Source organism: Miscanthus floridulus, chromosome 6 (assembly GCF_019320115.1).
Source record: "Miscanthus floridulus cultivar M001 chromosome 6, ASM1932011v1, whole genome shotgun sequence".
Classification (NCBI taxonomy): domain Eukaryota; kingdom Viridiplantae; phylum Streptophyta; class Magnoliopsida; order Poales; family Poaceae; genus Miscanthus; species Miscanthus floridulus.
Genome location: NC_089585.1, coordinates 88,828,467 through 88,837,589, shown reverse-complemented (window position 1 = coordinate 88,837,589; position 9,123 = coordinate 88,828,467). Strand labels below are relative to the sequence as shown.

The 9,123-nt window shown below is 47.7% G+C and overlaps 1 pseudogene; it reads right to left on the bottom strand.

Moving 5' to 3' along the window:
- Positions 1-1,306: 1,306 nt before the first annotated feature.
- LOC136458569 (scopoletin glucosyltransferase-like) lies at positions 1,307-3,084 on the bottom strand (annotated as a pseudogene).
- Positions 3,085-9,123: the final 6,039 nt, after the last annotated feature.

Genomic DNA, 9,123 nt, shown 5'->3' with positions numbered 1-9,123 from the left:
CACTGCACTGCGAACATCATCCTACATCGACTATGGTCCACGACATTAAGCAAGGCCCAATGTCGACTAGTGCACATGAAGCCACCCGTACCTTGAGCATGGGTCTCTCCGCTAGGTATATTTCTAATCTTACTATTTCTATATTTAGTAAGGTTTTGGTGCTATTAAACATGATTAGTATGTCCATCATAGTTGCCACAAGTAGTTCACACATACACATATTTGCTGTCACGAATTTACTACTTATTTAGATTATATCTATTTTTAAATTTAAAATGACTAAATTTCTAACAGATCCATCACATATTGCTACTATTATCTAGCCATTTTTATTTCTCTCACGCGAACGCGAGCTTCTCCTTAAGTGTTCATTGGGTCCTGCCGCTACAAGCTTCCAGACAAGGACAAGTGCCGTGCTCCGGTTGTGCCTTCGCGCGTAGCCTTGGCGCATGGAGTGCGCCGCGCCGATCCATCCTCGTCGACTGCCGCTACGCCGAGCGCGGGTGCACGGAGAAGATGGCCTACTACGACGAGGGCGAGCACGCGAAGGTATTGCCGCACGCGGCGTGCCTCTGCCTCGTGAACGTGAAGCTGGCCGCACGGCCGCCTGGCACGCCGTCTCCTTCGTTGGCGTTGCGCCCTACCTTAAGGTCACCTGCGTTCTTCGTTCCGCCGAAGCAAGCACGATTTTTGGCGGCGTCGGCATCACAGGGACAACCGACGCGTAGCGCGCAGGAGGGGACGGGCGAGCGCGAACACGGGATCCAGGAAACGATGCTGGCCTTCCCCAACTCTCAGCGTTCCGACCTCGATATACTCGTAGACATGGTTTTTTTCTCAAGAAATGGTTTTCTCATTTTTTTTCTCCTCTTCAATAAATTGTTTGCCACATCAACAAATTGATTACGTCGCTGTAATTAAAAACTATAGAAACTAGTGTAGTTTTTGCATTGTGGGTGTTCTAATTCGATCAAATAAAAAAGTACCTTTTATAACTTATAATATATTTCTTCCGTCTCAAAATAAACACGCATCCCGCTTGAGGAGTCAAACTTTTTAAAGTTTGACTAAATTTATACATAAATACACTAACATTTATAATGTGTAATAAATATAATTAGATTGAGCATGTAATATATTTTGATAATAAACTTATTTAGAGACATAAATATTTATATTATTTTTATGTTTTTAGTTAAACTTGAAAAATATTTAACTTCTCAATAAACGAGATGTGTATTTTATTTTGGAACAGTGGGTGCAACTTTAAAGACTGTCAGGGACGAAGGGAGTACCACTGGTGGTGACTAAATTTCTGGATCAGCAATAGTACTATTCCACATTTTTTTTGAAAGGAGAGAGAGCTTATATTAAGATGACAGGTAATCATGGTCTAAAGTTGCCGACGCACAGGCCGGGACACCTTAAGAAAGGCAACCCTTCCTACCAAAATATCCCAATTAATTGGACACTCCAAACGTGCTTCCACCGATGACCCAATCAGACATTGACGGAGCTCCTGCGAGGCATCAGCTCGTCCACTAACCGTCCAACATCATTGTAAGATGACCCACCCTTGGCCACGGCGCGCCTGGCCTTCTCCCCGAGCTCCTTGGCCTTCTCCCGTATTGCCTCCGCGTCCTCGCCGTCGCCCATCACTCTCCCGATGGCCTCCGCGATCACCTCGCCGCCGATCACGCGCCGTGTCTCAAGCTTCGACGCGTAGTCCGTAGACCCCACGCCGACACCAACCTTGAGTAGCTCCACCACCAGCTTCTCATTGTAGAACTGGTCGGCGAAGCGCGGCCACGTCACCATAGGCACGCCGGCGGCCCATGGCCTCCAGGGTCGAGTTCCACCCGCAGTGCGTCACGAACCCGCCCACTGCCGGGTGGGTCAGGATCAGCATCTGCGGCGCCCAGCCCCGGATGATGAAGCCGCGGTCGCCGCGCGCCATCAGCTCCGCGAACCCATCGGGCATCCATTCCGACTCCTCGGTGTCTGCGTCGCCGCTGATGACCCAGACGAAGTTCTTGCCGGACAGGTCGAGGCCGCGTGCGAGTTCGCGCAGCTCAGGCGGCGAGAAATGGGCCAGCGTGCCGAAGGACACGTACACCACCGAGCCCTCCGGCTTGGTGTCGAGCCACTGCTGGCAGCCGTCCGCGTCCGGCGAGAGACCGTTGCTGGCGCCCCTCGTCGCCGCGTCCTTGCTGGCGAGCGCGACCGGCCCGACGAGCCATGCGCGGCGCCCGAGCGTCGTGGTGTAGTGCTTCAAGTAGTCCGGCTCCAGCTCGTGGAAGCTGTTGAACACCTCGCCGTAGCTCCTCTGGTCCGCGGCGTTTCCGCGCTGCATGAAGGCCCAGTGCTCCGGCCGCTTCTTGGGCTCAAACATTTGGCTGCGCCTCAGCTCGACGCGGTGCGGCAGCCCCGGAAGCAGCACGAGTGCGTCGGGGTCGTCGGGGGCGGCCTCCACGGGGTTGTTGCGCACCGTAGTGTCGCTGCAGGCCCGCGAGAACAAGCTGCTGCCGAGGAACGCTATCCGTGGGACGCCGTACTCCGCGGCGGCGTCGGCGGACCAGTCGAAGAAGCTGTCGGTCACCACGGCGTCGGGGCGATTCTCCTCCAAGAACCGGTCGAACGGCTCGCGGAGTAACTGGACCGCGTGGAAGAACTTTTCGCGGTCCTCCATGGAATTGAGGGCCGGGCCGCACTCGACGCCAGGCGGCAGCCCAACGTCGGGGAAAGGCACGACGGCGATGTCGATGGCCAGGGCGCCCTCGGTGCCGCGGGAGGCGTCGTTGGCGCGGTCCACCGCCGAGCGGATGACTTGGGCATTCACCGGGGTGGTGAGGATGGTGCACTTGACGCCTCGGGCGGCGAAGAGAGCGGCCATGTCGGCGATTGGGATGAGGTGCCCCGGCGCGAGGAACGGTAAGAAGAGGATGTGCAGCGGCTGCTGCTCATCTTTGATGGCCATGGCTGGCAGCGTGCCGGCGCCGGCGCAGCTGCGCTCTTGGGAAATTAGATCAGGTGGAAGCAAGGGCGCGTATTTTATTTTATTTTACAAGGAAGGGCGTTGCTAGAGAGCGGAGTAAGGAAGAAATCTGCAAATTTTTGGCCGAAGATAGCCGTGTATGATGCATGTACTATATGATGATGGGACGTACTTAGACGGTCTCCAACGAGTAACGACAGCTAAACTTAAAATTGACAGTAAGATATATAAAATTAGGCCCCGTTCGCTTGTCTTAAAGTTTGGCTTGTTCGCTTGTTTTTTCAGCCGGAACAGTATTTTTCTCTCACAACAATTCAGCCGGAACAGTGTTTTTCAGCCAGTTTCAGCCAAAGTTCAGACCAGCGAACGGGCAAATATGAACATCATCTCTTCTAGAAAACCATTTGAAAGAAAGGATTCTTTTTTAGATCTCGTTATTGAAGAAGATAAAAAATATGTATTGAATCTTTTACCCGTAAAATCTTGTATTTTGGTTATTTCTTGGAGATACTCTTATATTTGCAGTTGTGTATCGTACTACCTGACGAATCATCGTGAAGAACGCTAAAGTAGACTTGTATGATTGGACAGACTTATAGCCGTGTACTTGTATGACCCCCCACCTTGAACTTGAAGAAATGTTCAAGCACCTTGAACTTGAAGCTACTCTCGAAAAGTACCCGTCCGTTTCGTCATTGCTTACGTAGAGTCCTTCAGTTCCCGGCAACGAGTGTACGCATGGGGGCAGAAAGTAAGAGTGTACGTGCACGTGTGCCGGTGTGGCCAAGCGTTTCGTGAACCCGGAAAGTAGGCCCAGTTTGACTTGCATCTTCCAGTGGCCGCAAGTAAGAGTACGTGCACGTGTGCCGGTGTGGCCAAGCGTTTCGTGAACCCGGAAAGTACGTGCAAGGGGGCAGAAAGTAAGAGTGTACGTGCACGTGTGCCGATGTTGTCTTATAATTTATACTTTTTGGTTTATTTTTTTCCAGTCAAAATAATATTTTTCTCTCACAATAAATCAGCAGAAATAATATTTTTCTCTCACAACAAATCAGCCGGAATAATATTTTAGTTTATTTTTTCAACGAAGCGAACGGGGCCACTGTCACGCGAGTGAACGCGACTGCCCACAGTGCACTGAAGAGTCGCCGCTGCCATGCGCCTTTCAGTATAATTTGATTAAGTCATAGAAGATCATATAAATATTTGAAAGAACATCTAAGCCCGTGAGTTTTAGAGTATTGATGACATATAATTAAGCAACTAGATATGTTGAGTTTGAACAGGTAACAAATATGCAAAATTAAAAGATAACACGTGAGACCCCTCAATTCTTTTGATGCAGCGCTCAGATCGATCAAGGCTTACTTTTCTTTTATGATTTTGAATTTGAGTATAGAAAACACCATACTATAAAGAGGGACAGAAATTGCAAGCTTCTAGGGAACCATGTGCTCTCATCTCAAGACCAAAACCCCAAAAGCCAAAAGAAAGCCAGCACGATTCCTATTCTATCTTTTCTGGACTGCGTAGAAGTTCTACGTCTAACCACAGAACCTCTGTGTGGTTAAGCGCAGAAGTTCTAGCGTCCTGTCGCAAAAGTTTTGCGACTTGTCTGTATGTTGGTGTGGAGTGGGAGGGAGTATTTTATACTTTCCTCTCTTCCCCAACGGTTGCCTGCACATTTCAGACATCTCCTAACTCGTGAAACAACTCTCTCTCCTCCATTGTTGGCCATCCAACCTCTCCCTAGAGTCCTTGGTGATTTCCCCTTGAGAGATTGTATTTAGGAGTAGATTAGAGAGCCCTTGAGCAAGAGCAATCAACTGAGAGTCTTGGTTCTCGCTCTAGCTTGCACTTTGTGTTCGTTAATCTTGGAGGTTGGGCTCCTAGACGACTAGAGGTTGCCCAGGAGCTCCCAATCGGACTATGGTTGAGCACCGGAAAAGTTTATATTGCCCTTGTGAAGCTTAGTGGAAATCTCAAGCTCGATCTTTGTGATTCACTTTAGAAGAGATAGGAGATTGAAAAGACTCCAAGCCTTTGTGGCTACCTCAACAATGAGGAAGTAGGCAAGCCTTTGTGGCTCCGCTGAACCTCAGGGTTGTTGCAGCTGCAGGGGCTTGGTGGCAAAAGGATTCTGCAAACATAAGGAAGCTGGGAATTTACTTGATCCGGTTCCTAAGTCATATTGTGATCCGGTTCTAGTCATTTGTGATCTTCTACGGCCAAACATGGAAGTTTTTTTTTGAAAGGGTCAGCGGGGGAGTCCTCTACCTATTTTTTGTATTTTCATTATAAAGAATGGAGTACAATATTTACATGTTACAAGGCTCCTAGAGACAAAGCAAAAAAGATACAATTGCACGCACGGAAGTTCTTCTGGAATACACACAAGTTCTGCAGCCTGCTGATCATTGTTTTTCTAGATATTTTTTTGTCGATAGAATATCATCGGTAGTCCTCCGAGGGGTATCCCACGAAGGTAGATTGATCGGCAGAGAAGCGTGAGATCAAGAACAAGAAGGCAACAGAGACACACGAGTTAGACAGGTTTAGACCATCAATATGACGTAATACCCTACTCCTGTGGTCTATTGGTTTGTATTAGCTATAGTATGATATTGGGTGAGTTTGGAGGGGGTCCTTGCCCGCTTTATATAGTCTGGAGAGCAGGGTTACAAGTCGGTTAGATCTGAGAGATAACCGGAAAGTAATAACTTATTACAGGAATCTTGGGATCATACATATCCTAATAGATCTCGTAGCATCTTTAGGATATCTTCTAGATGTCTTGCGGGAGGCACCGAGCAGAGTCGTGCCCCATAAGGCTTCGTCTTGTGGGCTAGGCAGCTCCTGAGGGCGCAGCCAATGTGGTCTGTCGTGGGTATCCAGGGTCATACCCCCCACAGCTAGTCCCTGAGCACCTTGTACCCGTTGTGCAACGCTGTCTTGAGCTTGTCCGAGTAGGTGCGAACACGGCCGAGCAGTCAAACTCATGGTCCGTCCACCGTGATGAGTTACCGAGCAGTTGCGAGCAGTTGTCGAGCAGCGTGAACTACCGCCGAGCAGTGTGAACCAAATATGGCTTGCCATAAGGGTGTAAGGAGCTCAAGTTCAGAATCGAAAATTTCTTCGCGGTGGACCAAGTGTGCCCACTTAGAGTCCGACCACTAGTGATAGGTACTGAACTATTTCAGTATGGGAGTTGGCCCGATCTTCACGACAGTAGGTCACGATCAAGATAACTTGCAACAAGGCAGGGGAAAATAAAAGGATAACTTGCTGAACAACAGCGGAGTAACTAGCTTTATACCTGGCCAAGGTCGGATGCGACCAGGCGACGGGGAGAGAGACACCGAGACCACGAAGACTTCGACTCGATCTCTGAACGACCGCAAAACCACAACCGGAGCTAATCCACACAAGGCGGGCCAGCCGTACTGGAACCCGCAAAGCACGAACTAGTGGATTCTAGAGGAATCTCTTCACAAGTCCAGGAAGAACAAGGAAGAACAAGGGTTTGAGTAAGCACTCGGCAGCTCGGCTGCAATATCACTGGAATTATCAAATCATCAAAAAGTGCTTTTCTAGTAGCCTTAGTGGTGGTATTTATACTATGAGAAGTTTCTAAGATAGATGTAAACTGAAGAAACCACGTTGGAAGGTGGAAGGTCAACTGGCTAGAGCTTTTATGAGGTGATCTTTAGTTCCCATGCGTCTTCTGGACTTCTGTGTAGTCTTCAATATTTCGGTCATAACTCCTTCCTTCATAGCTTTTGGGAGATAAAAGATATGACTGTTTCATCTGGATGGTTCTGTCATGCTGGGTTGACTCGAACGTAGCTCTTCTTTCTGATGCATCATTGATGTATCCTTGTCTACCTCCTCGGAGAACCTGAGTAATAACAACATGCACGACTTAGGTAGCTCGAAATTACCATCAATGTTTAATTGAGATTCACAAAGTAGCACGTGCACCTCTTGCTGTATTTTTTGGGCGCGGCTACGGGTGATTGGTCCAGTAGGGACTTGGAATGGTGTATCAGCTAGTGAGGTGGTCGGAGAGGTCGCCGAGGTCGGTGAAGTGGTCGAAGAGGTCGCCGAGGTGGTCGGAGAGGTGGTCGGAGAGGTCGCCGAGGTGGTCGGAGAGGTCCCCGACGCTGGCGTGGTCACATCATCCTCCCCCCTTGAAAAAGAGTCATCCTCGACTCTTCCAATCCAAAGAATGGAGATAGGTCGGCCACATTAAAACTGGTACTCACACCATAAGTACTAGGCAGATCAATTTCATAAGCGTTGTCGTTAATCTTGCGTAGCACTTTGAAAGGACCATCAGCTTGGGCTTGCAACTTGCTTTTGCGTTGTTCAGGAAATCTGTCCTTGCGTAGATGCACCCAAACCAAGTCTCCTGGTTCAAATAACACCTTCCTTCGACCTTTATTGGCGTGCTTCTCATACATCTTTGTCATCTTTTCAATGTTTGTCCGAGCTCTATCATGAAGGTTCTTGACAAACTCGGCTCGCTTGCTTGCATCGAAGTTTACACGTTCCTGCATAGGTAAAGGCAAAAGATCTATGGGAGCAGTGGGTTTAAACCCATATACAATTTCAAATGGACAAAATTTAGTGGTCGAGTGTACTACCCTGTTGTATGCAAACTCGACATGTGGCAAACTTTCTTCCCAAAGTTTCAAGTTCTTCTTGAGGATAGCTCATAGTAGCATTGATAGAGTACGGTTCACAACTTCAGTTTGTCCATCCATTTGTGGATGACATGTCGTAGAGAACAGCAACCGTGTTCCAAGTTTTCCCCACAAAGTTTTCCAAAAGTAACTCAAAAATTTGGTGTCACGATTAGAAACAATGGTTCATGGCACTCCATGTAGTCGTACAATTTCTTTGAAAAACAATTCAGCGATATGTGAAGCATCATCGCTCTTGTGGCATGGGATAAAATGTGCCATTTTGCTAAAACGATCAACCACAACAAAGATGGAATCCCTTCCCCGCTTGGTTCGAGGTAAACCAAGAACAAAATCCATGGAGATATCTTCCCAAGGCACAGTAGGGATAGGCAGAGGAGTGTATAATCCATGAGGGTTCACACGAGACTTAGCTTTGTGGCATGATTCGCAGCGAAGAACATGTCTCTCCACATCTCTTCTCATATTTGGCCAAAAGAAGTGGTCGGTAAGGACTTGTTCTGTCTTCTTGGCGCCAAAATGGCCCATGAGTCCTCCTGCGTGAGCTTCCTGCACAAGTAAAATTCGAACAGAGCAATCTGGAATACATAGTTTGTTAGCTCGAAACAAAAACCCATTATGCACATGAAAGTTTTTCCATCCTTTGCCATCTCGACACTTGGAATATGGTTCAGCAAAATATGAATCAGTTGTATATAAACCTTTTATGCTTTCTAATCCAAGAATCTGAGTGTCAAGTTGGGTTAGCAAAGTGTATCGTCGAGACAACGCATCTGCTACAACATTCTCTTTTCCTTTCTTGTACTTGACAATATAGGGAAATGATTCAATGAATTCACACCATTTTGCATGTCTTCTATTCAGTTTCAGTTGTCCTTTAAGGTGTTTCAATGATTCATGATCAGACTGTATCACAAATTCTTTAGGAAAAAGGTAATGTTGCCAAGTTTCCAGACTCCGAACTAGAGCATATAATTCTTTATCATAAACTAAATAATTTAGAGTTGGACCACTTAGCTTTTCACTGAAGTATGCAATTGGCCTTTGTCCTTGCATGAGCACACCTCCAATCCCAACTCCACTTGCATCACATTCTATTTCAAATGACTTACCAAAATCTGGGAGTGCAAGGACTGGGGCTGTTGTTAACTTCATCTTCAATTCTTCAAATGACTTCTGTTGTGCTTCTCCCCACTTGAAAAGCACTTCTTTCTTTGTTAGCTCATTGATTGGTGCAGCAATAGTGCTGAAATCCTTCACGAACCGCCGATAGAAACCAGCAAGTCCAAGGAAGCTTCTTACTTGGCTCACGTTCTGTGGAGGCGCCCAGTCCCGTACAACCTTGATCTTTTCTTCATCTACCTCCACTCCTTGTCCTGTAACAACCAATCCAAGAAAGACTACCTTGTCGGTGCAAAAGGT